The following is a 23,184-nucleotide window of genomic DNA, read 5'->3' as shown; positions in this document are numbered from 1 at the left end:
ACTCATTTCAACGTGGAACTTTGCCGTCATTGCAGCGCAAGTCGGCAATAGTGCTTCTTCACAAGAATGGGTCGCTTGTAGCACCTGGTATTTACAGACCAATCGCCGTCGGTCAAGTCGACGTGAAGGTCCTGTCAAAAGCTCTGACACACAGGCTGCAGCACGTATCGCAGATCTGATCCATCACCAGAAAGGCTTCGTGAAGGTCGTTCGATCCATCATCACATTCACTTTCTCGTGGTCTTGTAAGACCTTGTGACTAGTCAGGATGAAGAAGCGTAGGCGCTGTTTCTTGATTTTAAGAAGCCTTTTGATCGGGTCAATTGGGATTACATGTCGCCTGCTCGGGCTTCGGTATACAATTTACGCAATGGATCTGACTGCTTTACACGGCCTCTAGCGCATTAAGTCATTAATTAGAACATTCAGCCTGCGCTGTATCCAACCCGGGGTGTGGAACAGGAGCGATCCGCTGTCTAAGCTCCTATTTATACTGACAATCGTGCCTCTTGGCAACCTGCTGAGATCACACGACGAATATGGCGTGTGTCTTACCGCAGACGACACCACAAGCACAGTTTTTGCTGACGACTCGATGCTTCTAGGTAGCTCGATCGTGATCTTGCAAGCCCAGCTTGGGGTTGTGTTGGAGTATTGCGACGGTACCGATGCAAAATTCAACCCATCCAAGCCCACATTCGTTGCGCTAAACAGGAACCAGAACCGCCCCCAACTCCCTGGCGTACACGTATTGGGACGTACGGATACTGTCAAATATCTCGGTATCCAGTTCGGACAGTCTTCAGCTGATCACGTTCTAGTAAATTTGCTGAAACAACGCTTCTACGATGGTTTCAAGCAGCGGTATAGGCGAGTAAGGACGCCTTTTGGTCACGCAAACTATGGTTCTTTACCGCCTGTGGCATTTCACCCAGTACGTACCACTTCCGGTGTCCATCGTGAGCCGATGGCAATCCATTCTAAACAAGTTTAGCTTCGTAGAAATTACGATTGCATGCGTCACACGTTCAGCTGATCCCGAGTGATTTCTGGTACAAACGCCGTGGGCATGGCGGTTTGGTATACCTTACCAGGCAGCCCATCTTAAGCGACAGCGACTACAGTTCCTGTTGCAATTTATCCAGGCTGGAGCAGTGCCGTATACTCGAAACTGGACAATAGCAAGCTCTTTTTTTGCTTAGGCTAGTTCTTTCTTGCACGGGTCGACACAGTCCCTTGGACTTTCTTACCATCTCGTCGCTCCGTCATGGCAACTTGATCCGATGGCGACTGACTTCAGCTTGGTGAAAGCGTCATGACCGGCATGGTACAAGATCCGATGGCACGACACCTGGCATGGCCTTCCTCTTGATAAGCGCGCCTGATACGGTCTTCATTTCTCGATATGATTTCACTCAGACGCAATACTTCACTTTGAGGAAAAGCCGAGGGATACCACACCCACATCACACTGACGATGCATTGGCGTGGCGGTCGAACCGCAACGCAGCTTTAAACTCCACGTTTCGCGAGTCTTCTCCACGTTTCGCGAGTCTTTGGGGTGCGGTCACCCGCTGACTCCATGCGCACAGGAGGTGTTCGGCCGTTGCAACAAGATTTCTGCACCAACATGTTGAATTCACAATCAACTCAGTGCTGCCTGCGCTACTTCGTATCGTGTGGACACCAAAGCTTCCCCCAATGCCGCATCCACTGACAACCCACTCTTGGCGGGATAAAGACGACCAAATCCAGACAAACATGCAGTACCACAAACGTTTGCATCTGATCTTGCTCCCGGTGTTCGTGGATCTGTAATTTCGACTCGCATTTTGTCTTCTACCAATCTGTTCACGTTTCTGGTTCTTGGAGAATTCTTACCCACACATTCGTATCTGCAATCGTGCTGAGTGAGCGCGATTAAAACCTAAAAATCTTCGACTGCATTCTTGCAGTCGAGTTCCCGGAGTACAATCACCAACTTTTGTCGAGTGTGACATGATTTAACATTGTGCTGGCAACAAATCGAGAATGACGAGTGGAAGGCCATCAAGGCTGTGACCTTTGACATCTGGCGCACGTTTCGTGCGGTAACGCTTCACTTACTATGGATGCATCGCAATTGCTGTATATTTGACATGAAGCAACCCACACCTGTGCTACCGACGCTGAAGGTCATCTTGGCAAGGCTAGTGCAGATTTCCGACACCGTCTTCGCCGCCTATATGATCCTGAACAGCAGACGCTACAGCAAACGCTTTTTGCAAAATTGTCACACAACCAACTCTTTCACGACCTCATCCGGCTCCGACGGCGCTTCGCGTCCGCCACCGTGATCTGTAGACACAGGATCGAAAGAGACAGTCATAGAATCAAAATATTTTACTGACTGTAAATTCGAGTTCATTACGCTTATCGTTGAGACGCTCTCACGAGTGAGATCCGATCGACGCATTCGTCAAGTTCTATCTGACGTAAGGAGCAAGTACTTCGGATCCACGTCTGTTCCATTATGCCTTGCGTCATGCCCTTATTACGCACAAACATCTTCTCACCGTCTCTTTTCATGTCAATGCAGTGAACACGACGGGAATTCTTTAGTGCGTAGATGATATAAATACCATCTTCGAGCGGATCGTTAGTACACCACGCCAGGGCTGTAACCCCTAGTCGTCCAACTCCACGACCCTTGTTCCTGTTCCTGTTAAATGTATCCAGGTTGACTCGAACTCCAGTTTGGAGGACTTTCTCGCAGAAAAACTTTACCTGCTGCGCATGCTACAACCCGCCCCGCCTTTCTAAGTCGCTGCGCACCATACGATCGAGGAAATTTTCACCAAGCTTCTCCAGCTTCCCAACTTTTATTCGATCCCGTTCATCAACTGAAACGTCATCTGCACTGCGTGTAGGCCACAATCGATGGTCGGGCTATCAGCCATCAACTGGATAACTAAAAGGTCCGAACTGACAAATTTAGCATATTCAACGCCACCCTCAGGGTGCTTCTCTCGCTACTGATCATACGCCCTCACTAGCGCTGCACATGTCAAACGAACTGGTGGCTCCACTCCGACGACTCCCATTAATTTAGGTAACCTGTGGAGTGCCCTCGCCACATCGATCCAACACCCGCGCAACAACTTTTTCTTCCATTCCTGCTCCTCTCCCTCCTCGCTACCGGCACCATGGCGTAGTCGCCTGCGCTTCAGGTGAGACTCAGGGGCCTAACCCTCTACAGCTGACTCATTCAATCCAGCAGAGGCTATCCTGGCTTCTGCCTCTCCTTCTGGCGCAAAACTCGGCGTTCTTCTGTCCCCAGTCAACTGTAAACCGGTGACACCCCAGCCCAGGCTAGAATTGCGCTGTTGGGCAAGCACCGGCCATAATGAATTATAAACCGGGATTTGGGTCTAACTCCACCTGTAGAGGATTTGCTCTTCACGAACGAAAAAAAATTGGTGCATCACGTACGCGAAGCGAAAGACACGAGAATGGCCAGCACGTCCTTCGTCCCCGACCCAACGGGAGAACCGCCACCGCCACACCGTCATCATGAGAGATAAGCGTGTGCGTGTCAGGCAGGAACGCGGCCATACGCGGTACCGCCGGCCCTGTTGAACCCAACCTGCCTGTGCTCGTATTTGTATTTTCTGAAAAAAATCCACGATAGAATATATATAGTTTGCGACCAGTTTTCAGCCAGGTAGATTGAATAATTCCAAACTATACTACTAATATGGACAACCTTATAACTTATTACCTTTAACAACACAGCCACAGTGCTTTTAGATCCAATATTTCAATTTTAAATCTGATTTAAGGAAAGTGTAGTATAAGTTTATCCTGTTGATTATAAGCCGCCAATCACCAGTGTGACGAGGCACCTTTTGTAGGACTGATAACAGTACTAGCCAACCTACACTGATAACAGTAAAGGTGAGGTGTCTCGATACTTCACGAACACTGACGTGCATAGGACGATTTAAGTGCTCTAAGTCAATACTTAGGCTATATTATAGGGAAAACGTAAAACTGAATAAAATACTTGATTCCTCCGTTTCGATATTCTATTACTGACTTTAATATATTAATACCAAACTTTGTATAGCGCCTCCTTGCGCACCGCCCAATATTGTCTAGTGACGATTGGCAGGGTTAAGTAAAACTTGAATAAGCCAATAAATATAATTATTGTAGTGTTGCCTCAAAATCGCCAAATTTAATAATACTGGAAATATTAAGTAAGATTTACATATGATAATAATTACATACTTTTAATTATTTTCATATTATTTTATTTGAACGGCGGGGACACAAACGTTTTTAATCCGGACACCGACGTTTTCGTTCCGGACACAGACACAACTAATTGGCTAAATCTAAGCTATTAGATTGGCTACATTTAAGCGTTTGATTGACTACAGTTAAGTGCCTTTTCCGATTTAACTCCCTCAAATAATTAACCTCTTGTTGTTAACTTAAGCTCCTTTTTATGCTTTACCTTGTTTCATCCATTTTCCCCCTAAAAAGGGTGTGTCCTTGTTTATACATATAATTACCTCCCTCCATATTAAGATAAAACTTACTACTTTAGATAATTTATTTACAAATCCGGATCTACACACATTTTAACAAATTTCTCGCTCCCTGTTTACCTCCTTATTCAATTTAAGAAATATGTCTCTTCAACCCTGTTTCTCTTGCTAGAATAATGTATTCCTCACAGGATGACATGCAGAAAGCCTCAAAATGTGTTTGCCGCTGAGGAAGGGTACGAAATCGTAAAATATTTTTCTTACAGGCAACTTAACGGAAAGCAAAAGTGCATTTCAATTGGAATCGCGGAGGAATGTACCGAAAAATCATAATTAAGAGGAGAGAAGTAGGGAAAAAATCCGTAAGCTCCCACACGGGCTGTCCTTTCAAAATGGTCGGTACGGACGATCAAGGTATATATTTTCCTTGTTGACCAGTTGATATTCAATTATTCGTGATGTATCAGCCATATCTTATGTTGTAAATGACCAATGGGTCACCGTTGCACCTCACAACTTTGCTCCCTTTCAAGGCTAACGACCGGACACGAACAGGATGCAATATTATTACCAGCGGTTTCACCGACAGTAGAAGCGACGGACTCGACACAGACATCCACAGAATTCCAATCAGAATAGGGTTTAAATGCCATTGATTATCTCATACAGTATTTCATTCTTTCCGTATCAAAATTAAAAGTAATTCGTCCTTTTCGCATCAAAATTAAAAGTCTCTTGCTTTTACCTTTACTATCTCCTGTCGGCGTCAGCCGCAATGGTTGCTCGATTGTTAATCGTGAAGATATGGCGATGTTAGTCTTGGGCGTATATTCTTATTTAGTAGTTGACCAATAAAACGCTTAAATGTAGCCAATCAAACAGCTAAGATTTAGCCAAGAAATCGTGTCTGTGCCCGGAATGAAAATTTCTGTATCTGGAACGAAAACGTCTATGTCCAGATCAAAAACGTATGTGTCCCGAACGGCGGCCTATTGCAATTTTTTTATATTCCTTTTAAAATGGTCCGATGTTACATCGCCCGTGATGGGCAAAATAACCAAACAATCAACCATCCAATGGGAGGCCGCCCTGCCATTTCTCACCGTAGTTGGGAGATAGTTGGGTCCGAACATATGATGGTGTTATGAGGGGTGCGGAATTCCAGTAAGCAATCTTGTAACATGGAACTTTAAAATGTTGAGCTCATGATTTTGAGTAAGTTTTGAATTTAACCCCACAGCTGTCACCAAAAACACTAGCACGCGCATTTTTAAGACATTTTACAAACAAACAAGAAAAGCGTAAAGTAGTAAGCTAAACGACGGAGGGGGTGAGTCAATTACCTTCCCATATTAAATTGTAGTCAAACTTCCATGTTTTTATTGCAGAACCAAGTGCGACATCAACAGCACGTCCCACAGACGGCAGTACGGTACACGTGAATGACTGAGCACTGGAAAAATTGTGGCCCTAGTATGCTCGAGTGACATTATTACCACCAAACGCTCACTCGGTTCGTTCAATCATGAAGCAGTTTGCCTCACTCCGACCTGACCAGCCATAAAGAACGATTTCATTCTTTGCCTCAGCCCTCGTCGCTTTGCCGTCATTTGCAGAAGCTACAGCCTGTGATTATAATTCTGGCTTACTACAGAGGCAATCAATCGACATTACACATGTAACCGACTAGCTACCTTATGTTACACATGCTTAACGAGGAGGTCAATTCCTCATGTGAAGTAAATTGACCTATTTCTCGGGTGAGGTTCACATAGTGACCCACTCTTGCGTAGGTGATGCACAAAGATGTAGTCACATCGAAAGGGATGACATCTAGCGTTATCCGTAAGCTGAGGTATTCAAAAAAAAGAATGCGCTCGGCATGTTGAGATGCATTCTACATAGATGGCATCTATTGATTTTATATAAAAATTTATATTGAAATCTATTACATTAAATCAGTCTAAAGCTTACTTTCTTGTACACAGTGCGCAAGGGAAGACAGGCAACCGCTTCCGTGACGACCCTTGTTCTAAGTTCTAAGTTCGTTTTGTGAGGTCGCCTTAGGCTTACCAACTACCTTACTGCAGGTTAAAAGGGGCGGTCAACCAGCTTCCTCGCTGTATGTGAAGGTGTGCGCTTTGTAGTGCGAGGTCGCTTAAGAAGCGCTCGGCTTCAACACATGCAGTCACGTCAAAAAAATAGAGTGCGCTCATCAATCAAGAGTGCTTCGGAATATGTCATCGCCTGGAGATCCGCGTTCACTGTCTTGGATATCGTTCCAGTCGCCTTCGACTGCCTTAAACTTAGAGATTTCGATGTTTACGCTTTCGAGTTGACGTGAAAGCGTCGGCTTGCTAACAGCATATAAATGCTGTTATCTCAACAAATCCAACTGTTCAGCAGCTTATTATCTTAACACCTAGAGCCTTGCATGTATAGCAAGTTTATTTTTCTTTGGTGTCGTCGGGATATTGCGGCTGAAGCCGCATGTTGCTCATCTCTTTGTAGAGTGAATAGCATGGCACTAACGGCTGGCCAGCCTAAGCCGAACTCATACGTCCAACCGCTTTCCATTCAAGGTAACTCAAATCATGAAACCTTTTTATGCGTTGCGTGGAAGCCTCCTGAAGAGGCTTAAACTCTCACTGCTTCTGCATCCAACATGTCCATATTGGATGGAAGATGCGTAAACCGTAAGAAGTGCTACCGGGCACCTTTGCTAGTACTGACAACAGTTCTAGTTAACCTATACTGATTACAGCGAAGGTGGGATGCCCCGATTACTTCACGGTCGCGACCTTCAAAAATGCAGAAGAGATACTAGGTAGCTAAGAAATTTTAGCCACTAAGCGTTATTACTGCGGTTTTAGTATAGGAAAAGTTAACTGTATTTAAAAATAATTTTTTTATAACGATCTTCTATCTGATGGCATCAACACGTGCAACAGGGCACAACTGACTTTTACTGCTTCAGTACATGTCCACTCCGCACTACCTCAACGCGAGTGGTGCCTCGCGTCACTTCACGTACACGAGTATGTGCAGAGAAAGACTCTCTTTGAAACACTTGTTTAAAAGAGGGTTAACTGATAGCTGTATTCATATAATAAGTTCTTCGGTCTCTCGAGCAAATACTACCCTAATTATAAACTAATACAAAAGATGTATTAAAGTCTTATCTGTCTTTGTCTTTGAACGCGTCCAGGGCTAACTGGACCGCGGAGAAAGTAGATATAATGGTCCATATCTACCAATAGATAAGCTTTTAGAATATAATTATGTAAGTTAATATTCTCCAAATATTATCTACCTTTTAGATAATATATTAATTAACAACCTTTAAGTTTAAATTTCATGGAACGATACACCCCGTTACGTCACCCCTCCCTTAAACGACAATCACTCTGACTGGCATTGGGTAGAGTGGTCACTATTATTTTTCTTACTTAACAACGATGTTGATTGGTCAGAACCATCATTTCTAATTCTATCGCATGGTTGACAAGTCCATGCGGTTTGCGAATAGTGCGGCGGCTTTGGCTGCGATTCATGCAGCCGTGGCCGACGCATTAATGTCTCTTTCGGCAGACGTTCCGTCTACCGTAGTATCATCTTCTCCCGCAACTCGAAACGTTGCGGGTGCACGTAGTGATACATTACGTGAATGCCATCCCTCTTTGAAGGTCGACTTCGAATGCGAGTCGGACGTAATGGCCGACTCCGGGAGAACAGAACAGTCGCCTGATCATCGTCAGGCGCTGACTAAGAGCCTTCGAATGAGGGGGCTCATCCGAGTAGACGTGCTGGTAGCATTCGCTACAGCATGTTCGATTCCGACGACGAGGATGATTCCTCATCACCAGCACCGTCTCCCGTGCCGTCACCCGCACATATTTATGTGCACGGTGATGACGACAACGTAAGCCATCGTAATAAAATTTCTTGTGGTACCCCTGCTTCAGTGGGTACCACTCAGGGGATCGTAGACACTAAAATGTATGTCATGCCCTTGGGAAGAAGCCGTCGCTTTTGCCAGAACGGCTAATTAATAGCTTGTCTGGAGTGACTACTCCTCACAATAAATATTTCTTGTTTATTGCGACAAAGCTACATGGCCTTGATCCCAGCGAGAAGCACTTACGCGCTAAGAAAGATATTTATCTTGCTGTTTTTACTAAGCTTCGATGGTATAGTCGCAACAATAAGCGAGACATAGTCGCTTAGTAAGTCTGGAGCGCGTTCATTCGCAAAGTCGAAAAAATTGGACGCGAAGCCTGGCTTTAAAGATTTAACGCGATTCACGTTAAGTTTGAGAAACGAACTCCAACCAGTGCATAGCATATATTGCATTGGTTGTCATGTGAGGCAGGACATCCATGCCTCAAGTGGGGTGATCCCTGTCCGTGTTGTGTTGTCAACATGAAGCGAATAAAAGAAAATGTCTATTCCCTTTCTTCGCCCTGAGGAAGGGCTCGCATCTCTATCGAGATGAGCGAGCGATTGAAGTCTTGCAATCGATTTACAGGCGCCAGGGACGCGTATTTTAGGATGGACCTTCTGATCCATCAAATGAGTCTCGTCATACTGACGGACGAGACCTTCAACATCATCGACAAGCTGGGAACGAGGCTCTCAGCTGTCATGTGAAGGTGTATAACCGCGCCAGCGAAGAAAAAAACTCGTTCACTGCCCCTTCACATCACGGTGGCTCTGGATATGTTGCACCAGGAAACGTTGACCACCGTAGGAATGCACCAATGATTGAAATGGAGGAGGGGAAAATAGATCCGACCAATGTGTCGGATCTAGAGTCGAAGATCGACAAATTCGATCGCTATTTCGATGATTTAGAAGAAGGAATTGATCACGAGCGCGGTAGGCGTCGCTCGGTAGAGCAGACGGTGCAGGCTCATCTTATCGAGCGGTTGGAAGACCGTTCGAAGAGTGTGTACTCCATGTTGGAGTACGAGCGGACGTATCAAGCTGCTCGCAATGAGCTGTCGTCAGCTCATCGTAGTTTCGAGGATCTTCGGAACCGGCATGAGAAACTTCAGGTTCAACATGAGAACCTGGAACGCGATCACAAGAATTTTTTGGGGATTCTTGAAAAGGGTGGTCAAATCCGTTCTAGGAAGAAGCCGCGTACTGACGGTACGGGCGGAGTCGACTAACGTAAAACGTAGGATGCGTTTGCATCCTACGTGGCAATTATATTGTGTACGCATTGCCTCTGCGATGCAGTACACGGAAAAGCCCAACGAACTTGGGTAGTAGCTTAGTGCTACCCACATTATTGACTAATCACTTAGGTAAGTTTACCGTAGAGAGTAGCACTAGATCATTAACTTTAAATGAATGAACATGTGCTCTTCCATATTTTTGCGTTATTTTTCTGACAGTCCACTGCGTTAGCAAAAGAATCCTGTACGAAACGGACTACTGATTCTCAAGCGAGCAGAAAATCCTCTGCTGACTCATTTGTTTTGTCTTTTTCAGTGCGCTTTGTGCGCACTGCCATGAGATCTTTCTCATCTTCGATGTAGATTGCTTCGACATCAACTTTATTCGCGTCGCTGTTAACTTTAACGCGTGATGATCATGAGCCAGAAGTGGTTTTGCTCGTGCGAGTCCACCTTCTCTTAAACTAGAGGATCCCTTTAATTGGTTGGGTATGCGAGTATGGCGTAGGCCATTCACAAAGAACGGTGTATGTGTTGTACACGCATGCACCGAATAATTGATGGCAAAATCGACCATCGGTAAAATCTCGCTCCATTTCGAATACGATTGGACGTAACCTCATAAATCACCAATTTCAAATAATTTATGAGCGCCCGACTTTTAATCCGATGGTCTTGGTCGAGGTATCTCTTCGAGGACGCGATTCTTGCGTTCCATCTGACCATTTGTCTCTGGGTGATCAAAATTATAAAGTCAGCCGTGTTTGAGAGATCGGAACACGGATTGCCGAAACTCCACTCTAAACTGTGAATATCTTGCCGAGACCAGTTCACGGGATAAACCGTAGAGTTTGTATACCGTGTCGAAAAAGACACGGGCAGAACCCGAAGCCGTGATTGACTCTGGTACTGCAGCAAGATGTACCATCTTGCTGAATCTATCTACAAAAACAAGGATTCCATTGTTTTTGTGATTGCCTTCGGGAAATTTAAAAACGAAGTCCATAGATACGGACTACCAACACTCTGCTGGAAGTGGGAGAGGTTGGAGAGGTGCACGGGATGAAGGTCTAGGCTCCACACGTTGACATTCCTCGCAAGCACGAATGTACTTGCGCACGAATGTACTTGCGCACGAACTGATACTGGTGGGGCCAGTAAAACCGCGACTTATTGTGAGACATGTTTTCTCACGTCCATGATGCCACTTTGTTGGTGCACAGTGACACTCATGCATGATGCGCAAGCGCGAATCATTGTGAGTTGGAACGACGACACGTAAAGTGTCGCTAGCAACGGCTGTGTAATATAATAAGCCGTTGCATGTTGTGTATCGATCGGATGACGGTCGATATAAAGCCGGTAATCTTTTAAAGATTTATCGTATGGATTCATCAGATGATTCATTAAATGCAGAAGGTCCTTATCTTCTGTGTAGGCTTTCTTTATGTCATCAAACAAAATTGATGACAGAACACTTGAAATGAGTGTTGAAACAAAAGAATTATTTTAACTGTTGGAATGCGCACCCGGCTCGAAATCGGGTCGGCGTGATAACCCATCGGCGACGAGATTGAGTCGTCCTTGTTTATATTCCACGGTAAAATTATACTCCGCGAAGAAGGATAGTCACCTCGCCATCTTTGGGAGAGGTGTGGGCTATTTACTGCCGTGTGTAATGACGCATGGTCCGTATATACGATGAACGGTCTATCTCCGAGGAGATAAACCCTAAACTTAGCCAGTGCACATTTCATGGCAAAGAGTTCCTTGTCATGCACTAAGTAATTGCATTCAGCTGGTTGCAGCTGACGCATTTAATAACAGACGACGCGCTTCGCGCCGTCTGTATCGTATTTCATTAACGCACAGCCGGTTGAGAAATCGCTGGCGTCACAGACCACATCGATTGGTCTGTCTTGATCTGCAATCGCCAAGATGGGCGAGTGCATCAAGCTTTGCTTATTAACCCTCGAAGGAACGCTGACAATCAGCGTTCTATAGCCATTTCTCGTCTTTTTTTAAAGAGACGAGAGAGATGAACTGTGATCTCGGCATAATTGCGAGAGGACTTGTGCATGTACGCCGCTAGTCCAAGCAACTTTTTAAGTCCCTTGACATTGACTGGAACTGGCCAGTCGGTGATTGCCTTGATCTTTTTGGGATTAGGGCGCCCGTCGTTTTTTACCGTTGATGCGCCCAAGAAGTGGTATTTCGCTTGCATCGAATATACACTTCTTGAGATTTGCGTACAACTTATGCTTTCGCATAAGTGTAAGAACGTGACGAACGTGAGTTTTATGAACTTTTACGTCCGTTTTATCGTCCATGGCCCGGCTATGGACAAAGACATCGTCAAAATAACTCGATGCCAATTCTCGAACCGGCCTCAATAGATTCGTAATGCATCTGTCGAATGTTTCTGGGGCGATACTAAGCCCCTGAGGCATCACTAGCCATTCCCAGAGCATCCTACTGGGAGTGCTCACAGCTGTGTTAGGGATGTCCCGTTCACGCATAAGGATCTGATAAAAATCCTTCCATAAGATCCATAGACGAAACGATGGTTCTCTTAGACAAACCGTCTATTGTTACGTCTTTTCTAGGCATCGGCGTTTGAGACGGTACCTTTGCAGCTTTTAATTTTTTACATACGTGCACTATCCGCCACCGTCCTGTGGCCTCTCGCACTTAGAAGGTTGGAGAGCTATGCGGGGAGGTTGACTCCCTCACATACCCCGCTTTTACTCAATCATAAAAGAATTTATCGATCGCAAGTACTTGTTCACGAGGCAGTGGCCACTGCTTCATGACACAGTACTTCGAGCCCGGTTTGAGCTCGACCTCATGTCGAGTGCCTTTATCCTTAGGCAACTTGCATGGAACTGCTTCAGGGAATACATCCCTGAATTATATTAAATCCTCGTATAGAGGATTTTCCTTGAGTGACTCCCAAGATTGAGTACTGTATCTTTCAATCCGAGTCTTCACATCTAGGACACTTTCGTCCATCTATGAGCTGCTGAGAACCCGTTCCTTCTTTCGAACGACGGTTACGTAATCGTCCTCTGTGACGAGTACGCAGATCTGCTTGATTTTTTCGCCATGCAGATCTCTCAAGAACCGCTTAGGTTCTACGGTTGGTAATTCAGTTATCTCCGAAGTTAACTTCGGAGGCGCATACAGATCAAGATTCGAAGCGCCTACACTCGAACCGTCATCAACCAAGACATTTGATGTCTCGGTTTCTTCCTGGGATTTATCCACAGGCTGCCGAGGGATTAATCCCTCGGGATCTAAAAGTCTAGTAACTTCAACTATTTGAGGAGATTTCTCCTCAAGTACGTAGGGACCTCTTCCCTCAACGTCTTCCGAATGTGATTGCGCTATCACAGTCGGGTCCACTACGGTCGACTCTCTACTCGACCTTGGATCATCGTGTTGTCCCTTTGGGGCAACCGGTATACTCCTTGAATGTCGCCCACTAAGCGTACATTCATGTCTCAATCCACTCGACCTTTTCGAGTGGTGGACCTTCGGCGCTGCCTGTGCATTAACACAGCCGCCGGCAGCTGACTCCACAATGTGATTGGTAATCACACTGTGATCTTGTGCAGTTGTACTAACGACCGTACCACAAGTGAGGCCATCGCACTCACTCGTAGTACATCCACACGCTTGTGGACGCTCCAAGACGTTCATCAGATGGCCATCTGATGAACAAGTGGCAGGCATCTTTACGGATCGATGCTGCCAGCTGATCCTTGGCTCGTATTTTCTGAGCCAAGGTAAACCTAGGATGACATCAAATTTGTCATCCAAATCCAGTACGATGAAATCATCATCATACTGTAAATCTCTTAACGTGTAGTGAAATTTCACTACGCGTTTCATTACTGTTATCGATGCGCCTGTCGCTAGACGCACCGTCATCCTCGTTGGAGGGATGTCGCGCTCAACATATTTGAGCCTACGACCCTCTAGTGACTGGCGACGAATAAAGTTATTCGACGCTCCGCAGTCCACTAGGGCTCCAAGTGACATATCATTTGTCACTTTTGACTTTTAAGGTGATGAGGGATACCTCATCGCCAGGTGCAGAGACACATAATGATTATGTGTCTGGAGCAACTTTAGTCAAGAGATTTGCAAATTCTCTTGATGTTGCTGGATCAGTAGGGCGTTGCGCCCCTATTGAGCCCGACCGTTTTTTTAAGGTCCGCCTCGCTGCTGTGATTTCGCAACAACGTCGGACCCGTGACCGTTGCCCTTTTTGCATTAGGTCCATATTTATGGTCAGTACCTCTCGGTACTGGGCGTGAAGCACTACGATTATTAGCATAGTGTCCTAACTTTTGACAGCGATTGCATTTTTCTGCAATCGCTTGTTGTTTGAAAAGCGAGGTCTCTCGCTTTCGATGTAAGAGAGGTCCATGTGCTCTGGACTTCCTAAATCGTGTCGTCATGGAGGACGATACGATGACGAACTAGCTTAAGCCTGTCTCAAGCTTAAAATCCTTCTATTCCGCAACGGATGTTGCTTCTTGAAGCGTATCCAGTCCCAAGCGGAACAGGTGGGTCTTTACGGGACCATCCGTAAGACCTTGCATGAACACCGTAATCAACGTGTGTTCTTGGACTATGTTATTTGTTATACAACTCGCTAAGAGTCGTATGTGCTGAAAATATGCGTGAACATCACGCTTGCCTTGCTTAAGTTTCAGAAGCTCTGAACGAGCTCTGAACTCAGCCCTTGGCGGTTCAAACGTCTGTTTGAGCCGGGCTTTAAAAGCCTATAGCGACCCAAAGACGTATGGGTCGCGCAACGTAAGGCTCAATGCCCAAGTTTTGGAGCGACCTGCCTAATCTGATTGAGCGAATGCGACTTGCATTTGCTCGTCGACGATGTGACGTGCCCTTAATGCATCGTCCAACTCGACAAACCATCTCAAGAGAGAGTCTTCTTCGACTCCCCTATACTTAGAGATGTCAATCTTTCAGGTTTCCGGACGACGCGTGTGCGTCATCCCAGGTACAGGGTTCTGTACTTGTTGTAACCTCAACAATTCTGCCTGTTGAGAGCCTTGCGGATTAAGCAAGGCTACCTTCTCCTTCGCCTCGTCATGTTCATGTGTATGAACTTGGCGATGATAAATAGAGGGCATCTTTGTCAAAATCGGACAGCATGGCCAAGATGGCATCGTTCCCTACGGTCGAACTCATTCGTTTGACCGCACTCCTTTCTATGTCACTTAGAAAGGAGTAGCTATCACGCGAAACGGACGAACTACAAAGTGCTACCAGGTGTAACGGAGCACTACTGACTTGTACTGTTTCAATAAAAGTCCACTTCGCACTGCCTCGGTGCGAGTGGTGCCTCACGTCAGTTCACGCACCTAGTACGTGCAAAGGAAGACTCTCTTTATAGCACTTGCTTAAAAGAGGTTGATAAAACCGTATTTAATATAATTAAGTTCTTCTGCTTCTGTCTATTAAGTACTAAATTAATTTTAAACTAATACAAAACATGTAATGAAGTCTTATCTGTCTTTTTCTTTTGCGTGCGTCCAGCGCTGACTGGACCGCGGAGAAAGTAGATATAATGGTGTATATCTACCAATAGATAAGCTTTTAGGAAATTACCACGTAAAGATATATTCTCCAAATATTCTCTACCTTTTAGATAATATACAATTAACAACCTTAAAGTGTTAATTTTCTTGTAACGATACACCCCGTTACACGTGTAGATCGGTTGATTCAAACTAAAATCAACCAATTAAAAGAATCACTGTCTTATCGCGTCAATATTACCAAAATTGGTAATATTGGAACTGTTAAGTCGAATTTGATAAAAGACCAAAAAATCTATTGATTTTCTCTTAAAGGAAATCGTATTTATTATTCCTCTTACCGAAAATAATATTTATGAAACGGAAACACCATTACAATGTACTTACAGGGCTTTTTAAATATGACCTGAATGCCTTTAAGAAATTACCCCGTATTCACCTAACATATGCTCCAGCGCAATTAACAAATTGACGAAATTGACAACCAGAAATAATTCGGAGTGTACTACTTCAATAGCTTTTAAATGTCAAGTAAAATTTGACGCTTACAGATTTAATTAATACATCAACATTAAATTACGTAGCATCATTGTTGTTTGTATTATCCTTTTAGTTGTCATCTGTATTGAGCTTTTCCATGCCATTTTCAAGATCTATTCTCTTTCTTGCATCGGCTCTTTTTCTTCTTTTTGCTGCCATTGTTTTTTCAACTGGGTCTATCTCTCTTTTTACAGTCTCTGATTTGCTTGTAGCTCCTTTTGCGGTTGAAGCTGTATCAGTAATCTCTTTCGCGGCTTCTTGGAACAACTTCTCGTCTTCTTTGGAGAATTTGAATAGTTTGGAGCTGGAAAACATTCTCTCCTCAGATTTCGCAGATTTGCGCAGTTCTCCAGCTTTCAGGTATCTAGCAACTGGCGCGACTGGGATTGTGTCACGCATTTCCTGCTCTATATTAGCGGCTACGAGGAAAGCACTCGAATCTCCGAGGGAAATCGCAGACACAAAAATACTGCTAATCAGGAGCATACGCACCATGTCGCTCGTTGAAATAAGAAAGAAAGAGATCTTACTGAGACGGAAGCAAAATGATAATGACTCGCTCCAATTAAAACTGTAGCGGTCTCTTGAAAACAAAAATTAAAATTAGACGAGTCATGCAATCGATTGCCACCAATGAAGTGGTGGTAGCCTTGTCGCAGTAGACCTAATGCGAAAAAGATTAGATTTTTTATGCAAGTTGTAAGGGATAGTGACGCTAACAATAGCAAGTATGAGCTAATATAACGAGACTTTCGAAAAACTCCGATCAGGTGGAAGATCCAATACCATTTATCTTGCTTGAAATAGAATGGGGGACCTGACTGTGCGGTGACCATAGGCTTTGTTAGTTTGCAGTGGCTATCGGGCAATAAATATCTTATGATAGATAAAGAGTAGACATGACAGTCCTGTTTATCATACAAGAATGTCACTGTTTAGCAATTTGTGCCTCCCCCAACCGAAGTTTCTTAAAAAAAGAACGAGCGGATAACGTGATGCGCTGGCATGCGCGAATCCACTTTTATGGACAAGACGTGAGCGGGACGACATCCTCCCGTTCCTGGACGGAGATAAAGCCTTTTAGCGTAGGACACGTGGAAATCTTGACTTTTTCGTTGCGACAAATAGAGCCGGCATCTGATTCATATAAATATGATGGCTTCTTTTTGCACGAAAATTAACGACACGTTTGCTTAACAAATAAGACAAAGCACAACATATTGAATATTTTGCAGCCAATATCACGTGCTTAGGTATTTAATAGACTCATTGCGCCATTAAGATATAAAGTAATGTCATATCGAACCATTGTACAAGCTCAACAATTGCTGTGGTCACAATATCGGAAGCAAGCCGACAACTAATCGAGATGCCGTAAAAAAAACTTCCAGCAACTTTCTTGGACTGTTCGGAAATGGATGCGACATTCATGCGTTATTTCGCATCGCAAGCATTGAGCTGGAAAAAAGTTCAGATTAATTAAGACCATGTTTTTACCACCAGCTGCAGAAACGAAATTTCAAATATATACATCACGCTCATCGATAATTGAAATCATCTGGAAGAGAAAATTGGGTATTCATGCGACGATTGAGCGACCAGATGACTTAACACCATGCGACAACACCAAAATATAGTTAGCCCCGGGAGTGATGACACAGCCATTTTAAAAAGTTGCGTTTTAACCAATATTGTGTCGACACACGCTTCACCACGAGAAATCAAAGCTCCATATATCCTTTTGCAAGGCAAACGATATTTTTACTTGCGCGTAAAGCATGAGATGCAGTTTTGAGGACAAGAAGTATCCTATAATAGCGTCATTGATATTGGAGATCCGCAAGGGAATTTTAGATTTATATGCCCGATAAACAATTTAGGCAACAATAAAAGTATTATTTTGTCCCCAATGATGCAGCAAATGAAGTGCAAGCCACTAAGTAGGAGTGAAGTATGAAAGTAGAATACCTTCACTCGTCTTTTTGGATCCTTTTGACAAATGATGTGGCTAGATTAAAACTAGACACTGTTTTATTCACGTTCGACTAGGGAAATATATTTAAACCAAATGTAATTAAATATAAACTTTATCCAATGATTGGATGCCATCTGTAGATGTGTATTCCTGCATGGCGAGCTTACTTTTTTAAATCGCAGATGATGTCTTGATCCCCTTAAATGCGAAAGCACATTAAGACACAAGGGTGGGTGTAGACAGGTGCTACTATAGCAGCCACGCTCTACTTACGCACACACCTTTAGGCACAGTGAGAAGGCGGTTTGACCGTCTTCTCACACGTGCAGTGAGATTGTTGGTGGGCCCCTAAGCGACCTCACCCAACGAGCTAAGTACTTTAGTACAAGTGTCGTCACGGAAGCGGTAATCCGTCTTCACGTGCGCACTTCTTAAGTTGAAAGTTGTAGGTGGGCAAGTCTTTATGGGGGCACGCTCTACTTAAGCACACACCCTAGCGCAGCGGAGAAGCTGTTTGACCGTCTAATTTCGTGTGCCGTGAGGTAATTGTGGTGGGCGCCTTAGCGACCTCATCCAACGCACTAGGTACTCTGGTAAACGTGTCGTCACGGGAGCGGTGATTCGACTCCTCGTGCGCACTTGATAAGTAGAAAGTAGTTTGAGACCGATTTAAATATAATCGCATTAAATATAAATTCCAATTTTTACCAAATTGAACTGTCATCTCTATTGATTACACTAATATGTTTTGCGAGCGTATCTCTATATATCTCGCGTAACGGATGACGCTAGGCGACATCCCTCCTAATGTGAATGCACCTATGTGCATCACATACACAAGGGTTGGTCACAAATGTGAACCACACTCAAGTGGTGGGTCTAATTACTTTATTTAAGAAATTGACCATCCCCTTGAGTACACCAAGTGTATTTAACGGGGACTGTGTAACATTAGGGCAACTTTAGCCAGTTACACTATCCACTCCCTTAAAGAACGAAGTTACATTTTAAACTTCGATAAAGTGGAAGGAAGAACTATGCTGCTTGACGCGCCGCTAAGTCTCTGATTCACTCTAGCGACCTCTGTTTTCATACACGGCGCCAAAGGTGCCACCTACATGGGCAACGTTGGAGGGTCGTCTGCGAAGACGCCCACTAACTCTTGCATTTAGCGCGCGCGCCGCGTTAACACGCCCTGCAGCGTCCAATGCCTTAGCTGAAACGCCGACCGCTACTGCTGCTGTCGCGTTAACGGGGCTTAAGGATTCATCCCACTTAATCAGTGAGGATGTTGATCCGTCGCTCATTGTCGACTACAATGAGTCGAGACCGTTGCCGTCACCTCAAAGTAATGATGCGGACAAGGATCTCACGAGGAAGGATGATGGCACATTATTGCCCATCCAAACTTCTATCATTGCTCATAACATGGAGACAGCAACACTTACGAATGCTGTCTCGTCGTCTGCGCTGGATAGCGCAGCGACGGTTATTGCGAGCGCTGCCCATAAAGGCGCAGCCGCTTCTCCGTTGGGTAAAACCACACCGTCTTTTGCTCAGACCATTATCCATAATGGTTCTGACATAGAGGATTCTGAGCGTAACGCTCCGCCGACGACGCGTGAATGTGCTTAGTCGCTGTCACAAGCCAGCCGTATTAAACGTGGCTGTGTGACGGGTGGCATATCACTTATGCTCCCTCTCTCTGAATGGCCTCGTGTAAACGGGACAATAGCGTCGCTCAAAAAACGCGCTTTTCTAAATGCTCAAAACTATTATGGTGTCATTAAATTATGGAAGACCCGGTCGTGTTGCGTTTAAATGAAACGCCCGACCAATACGAGGCGAAATTCTTGCGCCGCATTCATCCGCATTCCGATGCGATGATACAGCGGTCGCAGCGAATTAATATCGCCCGCTTGCGTGTGAAAGAAATCATGGGCGGTACTGTACCCCCTGTTTCTTCTCACTACGCTACTTCTGCTAGTCCATTTGAGACTAGCGAAGAGGCCTCAGCTGGTGCTCCTTTTCATAGGCAGTCACCAAGTAAATTCACCGTCTCCCTCATCTGATCGCCGCTAGACTCACAGTCGGCGTCACCATCGTCTTCTTCGACGAATGGGGGTATGAGGCTCATTTGAGTCTACATACCGTTTCAGACGACCCACTTAAAATACGGCGCGTCTTTATATACGAGGGAAGGGTGAGCCTATAATTTGAGTCACCAACCTCTATTACCACCTTAAAGGGCCCAATGAAACGGTGCAACAACTTCGTAGTACCTCCAGGTAGTACAAAAATTGCATTTTTAGGTAGGGTAGCAATACTTAATAGTACTTTTTCACCCACTTTAAAGCGTTCGTTAATTTTGAGACCATTTCGGTCAGCATATTCTTTTTGCTTGTCCTGTGCGCTTGCCATCTCGTCACGGACTTTTCGTGTGATGGCTAATCGCTTAATCAAAAAGCGTTGAGCCTCGCTCACGCTTTTAGCATCAAACTCGCCTATGATACCGCCGAGAGGTCGGTCATAGGACGTAGTTTTATTGACCACTGCTAAACTGGCAGGGTCACTAGGGAAAGTTCATGTCTTTAAGCTGATAGTGTAATGGGGCACACATCGGTTGGAGAACCGTTGTTGTGGTACATTTACTAAATGGGTAAAATACCCTTTATCTAATTTTAAAATAGTTAGTTGCTTAAATCCCATTAAATATGGGCAATAATTATGTGGTCGCCGCCAGATATAAATCTGGGGCCGAAATCTATTTTAAATTAGCTAGGGTAAGGTTTTTAGATTTAAATAATTAAATAAAGTGCAGTTCCTCATTGATCTTAAAGCGTTAAGTGCCTTCCTAAGGCTTGCGCATTGATTTGTAAGAGATAGAAGCCTTTCTAAGGTATATCCTCTTGGGCACTAGTTGCCACTTGGCTTTACGAACCCCTGAATCCCTTGAACTAGGATTCCTTAAGCTTTAATAGCATGTACGACTCCCAGAGTTGTTAAACCCATAAGCTCAATAGAACTAAGTGACTCTCTGAGTCTGAGAGTCTTTCTCTGACTTTAGGAGCGTGATAGCTCCGCTACACCTGGTAGCACTCGTAGTCAACCTACGCCTGAGTCTTTACAAGACTTATTTTTTACGACAGTGAAAGAGGTTCCAGAATTGTCAGAAGCGCAACGCGCCGCTTATGACAAGCTCAAAATCTTATTCGGGCTTGAGCACGTGGAATTTATTATTTCCCAGGGACCAGAGGTCCTGCATGCAAGGCTTGAAGCTTTCATGCGGTACAAAGCCTCCCTGATCGGTCAGGTACAGGACCCTTTAGCGGCATCTATGCCTACCCGGTACATCTCCGTACCTGACTCAGAGCCGAGGGCTCGCCCTCTAACTGTAAATGTAAAAAAAAATGAGGGAAAAGAGGGAGAAAATCTCCCTTTTTGAATTGAGCAAATGGAAATGTCCATTGATTACGTCTTGTTCTTACCAGAAAGGCAAATGTGGCTATGGCCATGTCCAAACTTGGAGGTAGAGCCATAGAGTGGGCATTAATGTGCAGCACATCCATAAACGACGCTTTCCCCTCATGGGATTCGCTGAAACAGCAAGTGACCAGCATGTTTGCACCGCCTGATCAGGCTTTTTGCATGCGAGCACGACTCCTAGCGACTCGGCAGGGTAAAAGAACCCTGGGGGTCTTTGTCCAGGAGTTGAGAACTCTCATTGCATCTATGCATCAAGACCCGGTGCAAGAGGCAATTGTAGTGACCTTTTTTATGGGGGGTCTCAATGAAGGCATTGCCCGGACGGAATTGTTCCGATCTCATCCGGCTACGTTCGAAGAGGCAGTTGCCATAGCGCTACGCGCCGACTTTGACTTTAAGTCTGCCCGCGTTAGCACGCCTGTTTACCGAACAAGCTCTTCGAGCACATGGGTTCCGTCTAATAGAGCGGAACCTATGTTTATAAGCCTCGTTGAGGAAGGAGAAGAGGCTCTTCAAGCTGTGGAACAGCATAAGACCATCCGTAGATGTTATGTGCGCGAATGCACGAAACATTTACGCCCTGCCTGCCCACTTCGAAATTTGCGTAAAGCCCGAAAGAGCTCCAACTCCGACCTATACCAGAGATCTGGTACGGTGCGGGGAAACGTCGATACCCAGTAGATGCGGGGCGCCCTTCTGGGGAAGACCTAGGCTCGGTTAAACCTCAAGGAGGTGAGAATAAATAGAACCTTGCCCCAATTAGCTTGGTGCTCATTTCGATTGTAAAGGGCTTTGGTAAGCCGTGGTCAATTTTAATTGACTCAGGAGTGTCTTGCAATTATGCTCGACGCCTTTCTATTGAGGGAAATCAACAATACGTGGAGGTACTTAGAGCGCATGGAGATAATACAATAACACTGTTTGCTTAGGGACAGGGACTCGGGTCACTGTTCCCAAAGTTCCATTGAACTTAGGTATAAAGTTTCTGGACTTTGACAGTATGGAACGCTGTCTCGTCCTTGATTTGGATTCGAGATATGATCTCATTTGTTGCCTAGCAAAGGTGGGTCCATGACTCTCCAAAACTTTGCTAGGAATATTGCGCGTGGCGCCTAAGGTCTTAGACTTCCAATTGATCCACGGTCAGGGGAGTGAAGACAGTAAAATGTCTCATCTCGCCCCTGAAAAGAAGCCGTGGCTTTTGCCAGAAAGGCTTATCAATAGCTTGTCTGGAGAAGCTACTCCTCACAATAAATATTACTAATTCGGTTCATGATGTTCTAGCCAGGCCATACCAAGAATGAGTCTGTCACTGTTTTAGACATTGGCATGTCTGAGTTAATAAACTCTAATGTTAAAAACATTAATTTTGAGCCCGACTGAGCAGAAATAAGTAAAACGGCACGTACTTCGTCGAGTAACACTCGCTATACTAACGATTCACTAAATGCTGAAAGCAGCGTGCAATATCCCTGAGATACGTGGAGTGGCACGTCTAAGTCCACCGAGTATGGTCGGCCGAGGTGGCACCATCCTAAGTGTCAATAGTGACACTATTGGCGGTTCGCCAGGGCATTTTGGGTCAAATCCTCCTAATGCACGTGAGGCGACACGTAAACGTTCGCTGGATAAGGAAGTTGAGTTTTTTAACTCTTTATCGGATGTCAAATTAGACACCATGTCTTGTATAGAACCAATACAGGCTGAAAACCCTGGGGACGTGAATGTCCCGGCCTCTAAAAGGCGTATTGTCTTCATCTTCACTCCAAGACAGGATGGACACGAAGCGTGTATACCCTCACAAAGTGATACGAGTGAGCAAGTACATACGCTTGTAAATGGCGTAACCGGTAACATTGAGGGGGAAGTAAGCCTTGCGGCAATCCTCTCGT

Source organism: Bremia lactucae (assembly GCF_004359215.1).
Source record: "Bremia lactucae strain SF5 chromosome Unknown BlacSF5_NotPlaced_183_SHOA01000117.1_1171385bp, whole genome shotgun sequence".
In the NCBI taxonomy this organism is placed as follows: domain Eukaryota; phylum Oomycota; class Peronosporomycetes; order Peronosporales; family Peronosporaceae; genus Bremia; species Bremia lactucae.
The sequence above is the reverse complement of the archived record's forward strand: the minus strand, read 5'-3'. Positions refer to the sequence as shown.